Consider the following 11332-nt stretch of genomic DNA (forward strand, 5'->3'; position numbering starts at 1 on the left):
GGGCAACCCCTGCCAGGGTTTCACCACCCTCACTGGAAAGAATTTCTTCCTTAGATCCAGTCTAAACCTCCCCTGCTTCAGTTTAAAACCATCCCCCCTTGTCCTGCCCCAGCTGGCCCTGCTAAAAAGCTTGTCCCCCCCTTTCCTCTGGGCCCCCTTGAAGCCCTGACCGGCCGCACTCAGCTCTGCCCGCAGCCTTCTCTTCTCCAGGCTGAACACCCCCAACTCTCCCAGCCTGGCCTCAGAGCAGAGGGGCTCCAGCCCTCGGAGCATTTTAGTAGCCCTCCTCTGGCCCCTTTCTTCTCCCCCGCCCCCAATTTTCTCTCATTTTGCAGCCTCCGGCGGCAACAAGCCGCTGCATAAAGCCGCGACTGAGGTCAAACTGAGCATCTCATCGTGCGCCTGCGCCCCTCTGGCAGAGGAACCAGCGCCCTGGGGTGGTTTGTGATCTTTCTGGGATGACTCTGGGGAAACCCTAATGAAACCTCGCATCTTTTGCCTTGCTCCTACAAATGAATTACTGTGAAGGCTCGGCTGGAAACGAAGAAAAAAGCTCTCCCTCTGCTAACGAGAGGAAGCTGGCAGCAGGTTCGGGGGGAGGCGCGCACAGGGCTTCACAGCGGGAATTTTGTTCGTTTTTCTCACGACTGTAACCCCTTCCCAGGGGCGTATGTCACGGCGGAACGCAGAGATGTGCTTACAGCAACGCACGGTGCGTACGCGAGCCATGGCTTGGTGAACAAGTCAGAATCTTTATCATAAAGTAATTTTATTTCTTTTTTTTATTTGTTCAGTGCTGTCACCGTTCCCAGCCAAAATTTTTGCATCAGGTCGGAGAACAACCTGAAGGGAAGGTCCGCGTGGTCTCAGATGCTGCCGAAACGTGAAACACAATTCCCGGTAAGTGGCTTTTTTGGACACCGGGGATGCGGGGGGGATTGCATCTCATGAAAGAATTCAGCGCCTGGGCAAACCACGTTGCTTAAGCGGTCAGAGTTTGGGGGGGGTTGGGTGGTTTTGGAGGGGGTGCGCTGCCCTGAGAATTACTCCTGTAAAGATTTTGGCGTTAGAAAATCCAGAGGTGTTTCTGGAGTCAGTCCCCTGGGGTCTGCAGTTGAGTCCCGCTGGCATCCCGCTCACGGCAGCGTGGTCCCGGCCGTTGTTTTGCCCCAGTTTCCCCGGAAGCTTGGCACTGCAGCGTTTCTTCAGCCCACGTTCCTCCCCCTGCCCCCAGTAGTTTCCAGATGTTCAGGACACAACAACATGATTTCTCTTTCGGGTGCATCTTGGCTTTGTTTTGTCTAACCTTTAATGTAAATTAATGTACATAAAATTACCTTGGTAGTAGCGTCAGGATGGCAGAAGGAAATGGCATTGCAGTCAGCCCTGAAGGTATAAACCTCTGCAGCACTGGCAGTGGGTAAGTATCCTCACAGCCCTGTGAATAAGAAATTTATGAGTTGGATAGAGAGTTAGGTGAACTTAAGGAAAGTATTGAGAAAAGAGTAATAAAAAACCTGAATTCCTGAGTTTAACCTCTGGCTGACAGGTTGCCAACAAGCAGCGCTGAGGTGGAGCAGTCACAAGTCGTTCCTTCCACGCTGAGAAGGCAATCACTTCGACTTTGCTCCCTGGGTGAAGTCAAACGCTGCTACATTTTTTATGTCATGGGGATTGGTAGATAGGAATAAAAACAGGCATATGAACTCTCTCCTTGCTTATTTCTACTCATAGCCTAATGGCCAGCAGATCCCAAAACATTCTAATAAATTGCATTTTGGGGTAAGAGAGCGATACTTGGACATTGAAGAGATTTTTGTCTCAAAAACGATACTCTTACAAACTGTCTTCCAGCAAATTACTAGCACTGTATAAATTAAACTGAAGTCTGCTGAGGAACTATCAGATCCTGAAAACTTTAAAATACATTTTTATGTGTATGAGGAACTGATGTTAAATTTAAACAGCCAGCGTAGGTTTTTTTGGCATCTTAGAGCTTTTCTTTTGGAACTAAAAGGCTTGTGGCTATAGATGCTTCCCACTCCACAGTATTCCCTGTTGTATTTTGACAGAGCAAAGCTCAATTTTCAGTTAAATACCGAAAAGGGGAGGGGGGGAAGTTACAACCGCAAAAATGTGAACCAATTTGTCCATCCGTCTATTTGTTCTCTGCCACATCTACACAACACAGAACAGATACAAATTCAGCAAAAGCACTGCCGGAACAGTTCTAGGGCCAAGATTTCTGGTAAGATCCACCATCATTTTGCAGCTGCAGTTGGAATCAATGAAAGACAGCCGAGGCAAAACACAAGACTTCTTACACTCAACCCACTTCTATATCAAGTCTTTCTAGGAATTTAGTCAAACATTCTCTATATTAATTTGATTTTTCAGGAAAGTTTTTCAATAGCACTTGTATGATTTAGGAACGGGACATGGTTTAGAGGTGGGATGGCAGGGTTAGGTTACAGGTTGGACTCGATGATCTCAAAGGTCTTTTCCAACCAAAGTGATTCTATGATGATTCTATGATTCTACTTCTCTCTCCTTGCCCGTGGATTTTGTTGCCGAGCAGGGATCGAGGATGCGCTGGCGGGCTCGGGATGCGATGCAGAATACGGTGCAGTGAGCACAGTCGCTGCGTGGTGTTAGGTCCCTTGCTCACAGCACAACTTTTATATTTTTTGGAACGCGTGGCTTGCGCGTTGCCTGGCTTCACTGAAGCGCGTTCTTGATGGGCCACAGCTACCCTGGCCTCGCAGGCTGGGGAAAAGCCAATTCTAGCAGCGAAGTAAAACCATAAGCAGCGGGAGGTGATGAGTTCCACTGGTGGCAGTAACAGCTTCATGGCATTCCGTGGAGGAGTGCTCCTGGAGGACAGCGAAGCAAAAAGGCTCTGCCATACGAATTCCTACGGAAGAATAAAAATAGTGTATTAAGCTAATCTTTTGGAAGGTGTAAATGCTTAAAGATGGTTGGTCCCCCGAGGTGAAAGAGATCGTTAGGGCACCTGACATCGTCTTTTTCCCTTGGAAGAAGAGCTGAAACAATCTGAAGAGAATTTGTCTTTGCTGGTTCGGCTTGTGGGGTCTGAGGGGGAATTACATGATGGCTTTCCTGGCCTTGAGGAGAGAAAAGTGAAAGCATCACCACTTCTGGGTTAAAAATCTCAATTTGAGGGAAAGCATATGAAAGAGGCGAAAGTTCTGCCGATGCCAGTTGTGACTTGACCAGCGCGGGGCTAGCTGAGGAACGTGGGCGAGGCAGCTGCTTAGGTGTTTCGGGCTGCGGTCAGTTGGTGTTCCAGAGCGCAGAGGCAGCAGCAGGAGAAGGGGAATAACTCGAGAGGTCATGGCAAGACCCTCTCCGAAGTCACCTTTAACGCGCAGCAGCTGGAGGAGGTCTGACCTACAGGACTGTGACAATCCCGGGGGGGAAAAAAAATAAATCTCTCACTGGAGAAGCCTCCCTGGCTCAGCTGGGTAAATGAAAAGAACGGCTTCCAGTTGTGAGTTATCCATGGGGGGGGTGCATCAGAGGAGCTGCCTTAAATCGCTGCCGTTTGTGCCTTACGTGCTATTAAGACTCATCAGGTTTCCCAGGAGAGTTACATTGCGAGAGGAGGAATAACTCCCATTCCTGCCCGTGAGTTAGAGCGTGAATATTGCATTGAGGTAAAGCAAAATGCACAGCCGTGAGCTACGGCAGAGACACTCGGCGTTGGTTCAGAGCCCTACAAGCTCATTAACAGTTTGACCGTGCGCTGCGTGTAATCCTGACAGCTTTGAGAAAGGATTTTGTAATCGTTGTCTTCAAAGCAGAAGATAAGAAAGGAGCGTTGCAGGAAACAGAAGTGTGATTACAGCCAAGAACTGGAGAAGAGCAAAGCCTTAGTATGGAGACAGACTGCGTAACTTTAAGAGCAAAGGTGATGTCCAGCTTTCAAAATAAAGCTAAGAATAGGAGGGGAAATCTCAGCATGAAGCTGGAGGATACATCTTACAAGACTCTCCTCTGCAAACACATCTAACCATTTGCTGATTTCCTCTTTTTTTTTTTTTTTTCCCCCTCCACATACCACATGATCATTTTAGGTGATTACAGACGAAACATAAAACAACAAAGCTGAAAGGCGCATTAGGCCGAGACTACAAAGCAGTTTGGTATGAAAAGCAACAGAGGAGTTCTCAAGAAAGAGCCTTCCTTTTCCGTCAGCTTGAATTCTACACGTGGTGACACCCAGAGAGTCTTACAAAATACCAAACAGTGTGGCAGGGCATTAGCTTTGCCCTGCTCGCTGACGGGTGATCAGCCCCGAGTCCGGATATAAACTGACCCTCGTGGAGGCGGCTCTCAGTAACGAGCTAACGCAGCCTCGCGCTCGGTCGAAGGGGCAGAATTAAGGTGCAGATCAGCTACGCTGGCATGCTGGTGCTGAAAGCTTTCAGGACTTTTCCAAAGTATCTTGCTTCTCCCTTTTGGTTTATCGTAGGGTCCACGCAGCACATCCCTCTGAGATTGTTAAACTTCAGGGTGACCGTTTCATTCAGGTTTAACGAGCGCTGCCTGTTTGTTACCAGCCTCTCAAGACTGCACGTGGTCACAGAACAACAAGCATTTAGGAACTTGCACTTCAAAAAGTGGTGGGGAGAGGTCAGTGAAACTCTCTGAGACTCCTTGAAATTGGTTTATCTCAAATTTTGTATTTTTTTTGCTTTATTTGCTTCCTCGTAGGGCGTCCGTCACCTGCCAAATAAAGAAGCTGGAACAGCCTATCCGCAGCAAACCTGACAGGATCTCTGCTACATCGCGAGCGCTGGGTTGAAGATGTGCATCCAGACGTCTCCTCCCGCGCACAGAACATGGTATTTAGTCGGTGCCCAGCTCCTCTGCGTTGTAGGGAAGCCACTGTACAGCTGCCAGTCTCTGCAGCGGGCCGCTGGCGAGAAGGCCGTTTCTCAGCTCACGACTGTAGAAGAGGCTCCTTCCTCTCCACTTCCAGAATTAGGAGCTGCTTTGTCGTGCTGCTCCGATGCTCTCAGGTTAGCTCTGAGCGGGCGTGCGACCACTGGTTCAACGTGTGGTTCATGGGGTGGGGGTGTGGTACTTTCCATTGGTCTGTGTTGCAGCCCAGCGTCAGGCTTTGGGAAAAAGAAAACGTGCAGAATTCTGAATCTACGCACTTCATGGGCAGTAAAGGGGGGAGAACGGCTGAGCAGCTGAATTCCACGTGGCTTCTATTTGTATGTCTTCCATGTGGGTTTTTTTTCTCCCCTCTCTCTTGTTCCAGACTCGCCCCCTGGAGAGGAGTGTTACTGCAGCACACTGTATTTCACAAGCGGTGATATATTCGTTAAGAACGTAAGAATTCACGCTGTGGAAATGGGCTTCACAATCAGCGTGCCCATGAGCTGCCTCCTGGGCGTGACGGGTCGCTTCACGCCTCTGTGCAGGGTATTTTTTTCTTCTTACATCCTCTGTACGATCCTTCTCTTAAATTGCGCTCTCGATGTACAGGAAATGCTTCTGTAGTTCAGTGGAACGTTTTGTCATCTGGCTGATGCTGGAGCAAGGAGAGGCAGCCTGTTTACCTACAGGCAGCACTGGCACAAAGAGATCACCCCTGCAGCCCACCTCACCTGCTTTGAAGGGTTTTACTGTTTAACTACAGATCAGCTACGCACAGCACGCTCTCTTCCCCTTCTTTTAAGCAAGATTTATCGCTGTCCTTCAGTTAGTCTGGGGGCAGGGGGAGAAGGGAGGGCTGGCTGTTTCTCTGGTTTTAAAATTGGACGTAGCTCTAAAGGCAACTAGGTATCTTACTTCCTTTGGCATGGATAGTTATTAATACTTAAATACCTTTGTGCCTCTGGTTCCTGTGCAAATCCGTTCTACTGGGAGCAGTTTGTCTTCATCTTGGCAGCTCGGGATGCTACCAAACCTTTGCCTTTTCAATCTCGCCTGTGACGTACTTGCAGGCGATGCTGGGAGGGCCCTGCCAGTAGCATGCAAAGACACCATCCCTGGCTGCGTCCCCCGAAGGACAGGAGTGAATACCTGCCTGTCTGCGTGTCACCTAGCGACGCTCGCGGGGTCTTCTGCCAACAGCCAGCCTTGAGCGCAAGCGCACGTTTGTTCCTTAAACACCGCAAGAAGCACACAGCGATGATGTCTTGAAGCGAGCCCGTGGCACCAGGGTAGTGTGTGAAGAGTAAATCTTGTCTTACCTCATCATTTCGCCATCTTTCTCGTACATAAAAGCATTTAAAACAGGTGAAAACATTTAGTGTGCTAAGAAAAACCTGCAGTGAAGGCAGTACAGTAGTTGGACCCCTTGGAAGAAGTTACTTTGTCATTTGCTTGAGTGCTTACTACGAGTTTTATCAGACAGCAGTGAATCACAGGCTGCTTTTTTATCCTGGGGAGCAGGAACTTCCCACTCTTAGAGAAAATGGCTTGTCTTACTAAAGTTTCAGCACCTCAGTTTGAAGAAGGTGGGTACTGATCAACAGCGACCACCTTGTGGAGTCACCACGTGATTTAATTAAGTGCAAGAGCTGCGGTAATGCAGCCAACTCAACAATACATAGGTGATGAAGCTGTTGTAGTCTTTTGCTAATGGTAACAGTACTTTGGCTGTGATCACACTTAGAAAAGTCCAGATATTTTCAGAGCTGAGCAAGTCTTTTCCAGCTTGTTTCCCGTACTACTGCAAAAGATGATCGGAGCACCAGTATCATCCTGTTTGCATCTCCGTGCAAACATCCCTTACTGCTCCATACAAAACGGGGGCAGGTCATCAAGGAAATAGGATAGCAAGATCTCTTTTGGCAATTTACTGTGTGCAACAGTCAGAAAAGCAAGAGGTTGAAAGTCCAAAGTAGTATGATTGCTTGTTTAGTGGTTGCAGATTGTCTCGTGAAGTGGCAGTGTCATTTCTATACAGTCCCTGAGCTATAACTTGTACAGCTTTAAGAGCCTTTTGGATTGTTCTAGTGAAAGTTTTGCCAGTAAAGCTTCTACCGTTAACAGCTTTGAGTATACAGTGTACAGAATCTGCATAGCAGAAGGCACTTTATAAATGACCATTGCTTGGGTTAGGTACTGGCAGTAGGTGAATGCTGGCATTGTGCAGTTAAATTATAAACTTACTAGGTTCCAGAATTTTGAGACAAGTTTCCCTACTAGAAGACTATCAAGGATTAGAAGGATTTTATCAGAATAACCTGACTTTGTACATTTTTCTTTGAAAACATGCTTTGGAAAAAGGGGAGGTACACAGAAAGAAGGGGGGTGAGGGAGAAAAAAAAACAACTGTATTTTATTCTACTCCCCCTTCAGAAATGAACAGAGCACAGCTATCTAGTAGCAGCAGCTTGTAATAGTATTAATTATGCAAAACAATGTCTTAGGACTTTCCACCAAGTGCAGAACAGCATAGTACTTCTCAAAACATAAACTGGGCAGAGAGGCTGGCTTGTATGTCGTTTCACAGCTAATCACACCTTTAATTTTTTTTTCTGCTTAATCAGGACATCTAAGAGTTCAGCAAGAGAAATGAAGAGATGAAATGCCTCTCAATCCCCATGGCACAGGTGGACCTTGGCAGGTTGTTACAGAATGCAAAGTCATTGTCACAGCTGCTACTGAAGCTATTCTGGGTGAACATACAGTGAATATACCGCGGAGTCAGGCAAAGCTACCGAGCTCCACAATTTCAGGTTCAAGGTCTGACAAGGATGTTGCAGGAGATGTTTGAAACAAGCAAATATAAAAAGGAAGCAGGGTGGGTGTTTTCTTGACATCTTTCCCAGTCTTAAAAAGGGAGACATAAAACCATTCTTCATGGCTGTGTTGGCTTTTAAAAGCCCTAAGTAATAGGGGGAAAAAAAGCTTAAAAGCCTAAAATCCTCTGGGGCAATCACTCCCATTCCACCACAGTGAAACAGTTAAGGGTCACTTTGACAAAGTGAAAAATGTTAGAGTATTTTGATGTAAGACAATTTTTCCTTTTTTTTTTAGGACATCAAGCCTTGATCCCAAAGCTTCAACTTATGAGGAATAAGCTAGGTGATTTTTTTATCAGTTATTTCCAAAAAAGCACCCAATTTAAATACATAGAACTGTCTAGTACAGGCTTGTAAACAGACAATTATTTAATCTAGCAGCAACGATCCTGGCCCTGAAGATGTGCAAGACAAGAGACCGCAACACAGTTTTGGGACCATTCTTTGGTTTGTTAACAGGGGCTATGGGGGGCACAGAGGGTTTGCACCTGGGCCATGCTCAGGCCACTCAACCCGTATTGACTTCAGTCAGAATTGACACAGAACAACCTTCACTGCCACCCATCCTGAGCCTACAGAACTACCACATTTGTACTCGTTCTTCTCTAATTAAGATTGATCATTAGTGATACAGGCTACAGATTGACACTCTTCATTTCCTGGTTCTGTATTTCTTAGCAAGAGAAATATTGTCCATGAATGTTCCCCATTCACAGGCAGAGGTGCGTAACTGAAGACTGAGAGGGGACCTTGTCAACACATACAAATATCTTAAGGGTGGAAGTCACGAGGACGGAAGCAGTCTGTTTGCAGTGGTGTCCAGCGACAGGACTAGGGGCAATGGGTACAAACTGAAACATAAGAGGTTTCAGTTGAATATGAGGAAAAACTTCTTTACTTTAAGGGTGACAGAGCACTGGAACAGGCTGCCCAGGGAGGTTGTGGAGTCTCCTTCTCTGGAGATATTCAAAGCCCACCTGGATGAAGTCCTGTGTAACATGCTCTAGGAGAGCCTGCTTTAGCAGGGGGGTTGGACTGGGTGATCTCCCGAGGTCCCTTCCAGCCCTTGCGATTCTGTGATTCTGTAACACAGTGGGAACATGACATTTATTTGGTAGTGCCCAAAGTTCTTCATAGCTTAGACATTTAGCTGCTGTTTTCAGTGTTGCTCACTGCTTATTAGTGAAGACACCACAAATCTATAACTTAGATGATTTTTGACTGTCATTTAAGCAGCATCAGAAAGACAACAGCAGGAAGCTACCGTGTTTACAGACATTCCCTGGGCAGCAGCTACCATCGCACCCACACATTCCCCACAGCCCTCAAAAGGGGGCACAGAAACCCGCGTTACCGTGGGGCTTCAGGCAGGCCACACTGGGACACCCCCCCAGGGACCACCCCCTGCCCTGTTCATGCCCTCGGGCCGCCACAGCCGAACCCCACCCACGCACAATTCCCCGCCGACGCCTGCCCGGCTGAGGCTCTTGAGAGGACAGACATGAGGTGCCAAGGCTCTCGGGGGGGCACATGAGGTGACGAGGCTCTTGGTGGGGGATACATGAGGTGTGGAGGCTCTGATGGGACAGACATGAGGTGACAAGGCTCTGAGGGGACAGACATGAGGTGACGAGGCTCTGGGAAGGGATACATGAGGTGACGAGGCTCTGAGGGGACACAGGTCTGATGGGACAGACATGAGGTGACAAGGCTCTGAGGGGACAGACATGAGGTGACGAGGCTCTGGGAAGGGATACATGAGGTGACGAGGCTCTGAGGGGACACAGGTCTGATGGGACAGACATGAGGTGACAAGGCTCTGAGGGGACAGACATGAGGTGACGAGGCTCTGGGAAGGGATACATGAGGTGACGAGGCTCTGAGGGGACACAGGTCTGATGGGACAGACACGAGGTGACAAGGCTCTGAGGGGACAGATGAGGTGACGAGGCTCTGGGAAGGGATACATGAGGTGACGAGGCTCTGAGGGGACACAGGTCTGATGGGACAGACACGAGGTGACAAGGCTCTGAGGGGACAGATGAGGTGACGAGGCTCTGGGAAGGGATACATGAGGTGACGAGGCTCTGAGGGGACACAGGTCTGATGGGACAGACATGAGGTGACAAGGCTCTGAGGGGACAGACATGAGGTGACGAGGCTCTGGGAAGGGGGATGCATGAGGTGATGAGGCTCTTGAGAGGACAGACATGAGGTGCCAAGGCTCTCGGGGGGGCACATGAGGTGACGAGGCTCTTGGTGGGGGATACATGAGGTGTGGAGGCTCTGATGGGACAGACATGAGGTGACAAGGCTCTGAGGGGACAGACGTGAGGTGACAAGGCTCTGAGAGGACAGACATGAGGTGCCAAGGCTCTCGGGGGGGGCACACGAGGTGACGAGGCTCTGAGGGGACAGATGTGAGATGTTGAGGCTCTCAGGGGGGCACATGAGGTGCCGAGGCTCTGAGGGGACAGACATGAGGTGCCGAGGCTCTGGGTGGGGGTACCTGAGGTGTTGAGGCTCTGTCTTTGTGGCAGCAGCAGCTCGGAGGCTGCCCGCAGACCGGCTGAAGCCAAGGCCCTGGCACCCTGAGCCACAGCGGGCAGGTGGCCACGGGCCCCTCCGAGTCGTACAGCTGCGGGAGGGCGGGGGGTCCGGGGGGCCATGCTTCTCCCCACAGACAAGGGGTCAGCCCTGCCCGCGCTGGGTGAACCTGGGTGATTTTTGGTGGTGAAGCCCGGTGGGTCGGTGGGCCCTTGCCCGCCCTGCGTGCCTTCCAGTGTACGTACGCGTCAGTGCAAAGGCTGTGGCTGTACCTGGCCCCGCCAAGGAATTTCCCTTCATAAATTACTAGCCCTACACACCATTTATATATGTATACTATATACACACATATATTTTTATATATATATCTGTAGGAGATTTTCGCTGCTGGAGCTGTAATGCAATGTTATTTGCCTTGGGCAAAAGTCAGAGCGGTTTAAAACACGCTGTGGGACACAAGCAGCGATTTTCTTGCCCGCATTGGAGAAAAATGCAGTGAACTCCGTGTTTACTCAGCTACTCCTGCCCGATTTACGCGAGCGTTTTAGGCTGAGGTGGCAGAAGGGGTTTGCGGTGGCAGACCGCGTCCTACAGCTTCAGGAGGCTCCTGGGGTCGAGAAATTTGGCGGTAGAGGTGCAAAAATGCGTAAAAAAAAAAAAAAGGGAGGGAAAAGGGGAGGTTTAGGTTCTCCCTCTCGGGTAAAGAAAAACTGATGCTTCCCATACCGGGAGTCGAACCCGGGCCGCCTGGGTGAAAACCAGGAATCCTAACCGCTGGACCATGTGGGACCGGTCGCTCACAGAATTTGTTGCGCCGCCTGCTGCCTACGCCGCCCGCTGCCTGCGGGGCCTCCTGTTTGTGCTGCCTCCTGTTTGCGCCGCCTGCTGCCCGCTCCGCCTGCCCGCGCTGCCCGCACCACTGTCCGCATGCCTGCCCGCTGCCCAGGCTCTGGGCAGCCGCCCCGAGCAGCCGCCGTGGGGGCGCGCCGGGACGG

The 11332-nt window shown here is 49.6% G+C and overlaps 1 long non-coding RNA gene across 1 annotated transcript in view; it reads left to right on the forward strand.

The window, feature by feature from the left end:
• LOC118452498 overlaps positions 1-8515 on the forward strand; it is a 9830-nt gene extending 1315 nt beyond the window's left edge. Inside the window, exons 2-3 of the long non-coding RNA XR_004842266.1 lie at positions 4738-5045; positions 7536-8515. This is a non-coding gene — a long non-coding RNA (uncharacterized LOC118452498). The remainder of the gene's footprint in view (positions 1-4737; positions 5046-7535) is intronic.
• The last annotated feature ends 2817 nt before the right edge of the window (positions 8516-11332 follow it).

Source organism: Egretta garzetta, unplaced genomic scaffold, assembly GCF_000687185.1.
Source record: "Egretta garzetta isolate BGI_Z169 unplaced genomic scaffold, ASM68718v1 scaffold226, whole genome shotgun sequence".
Classification (NCBI taxonomy): domain Eukaryota; kingdom Metazoa; phylum Chordata; class Aves; order Pelecaniformes; family Ardeidae; genus Egretta; species Egretta garzetta.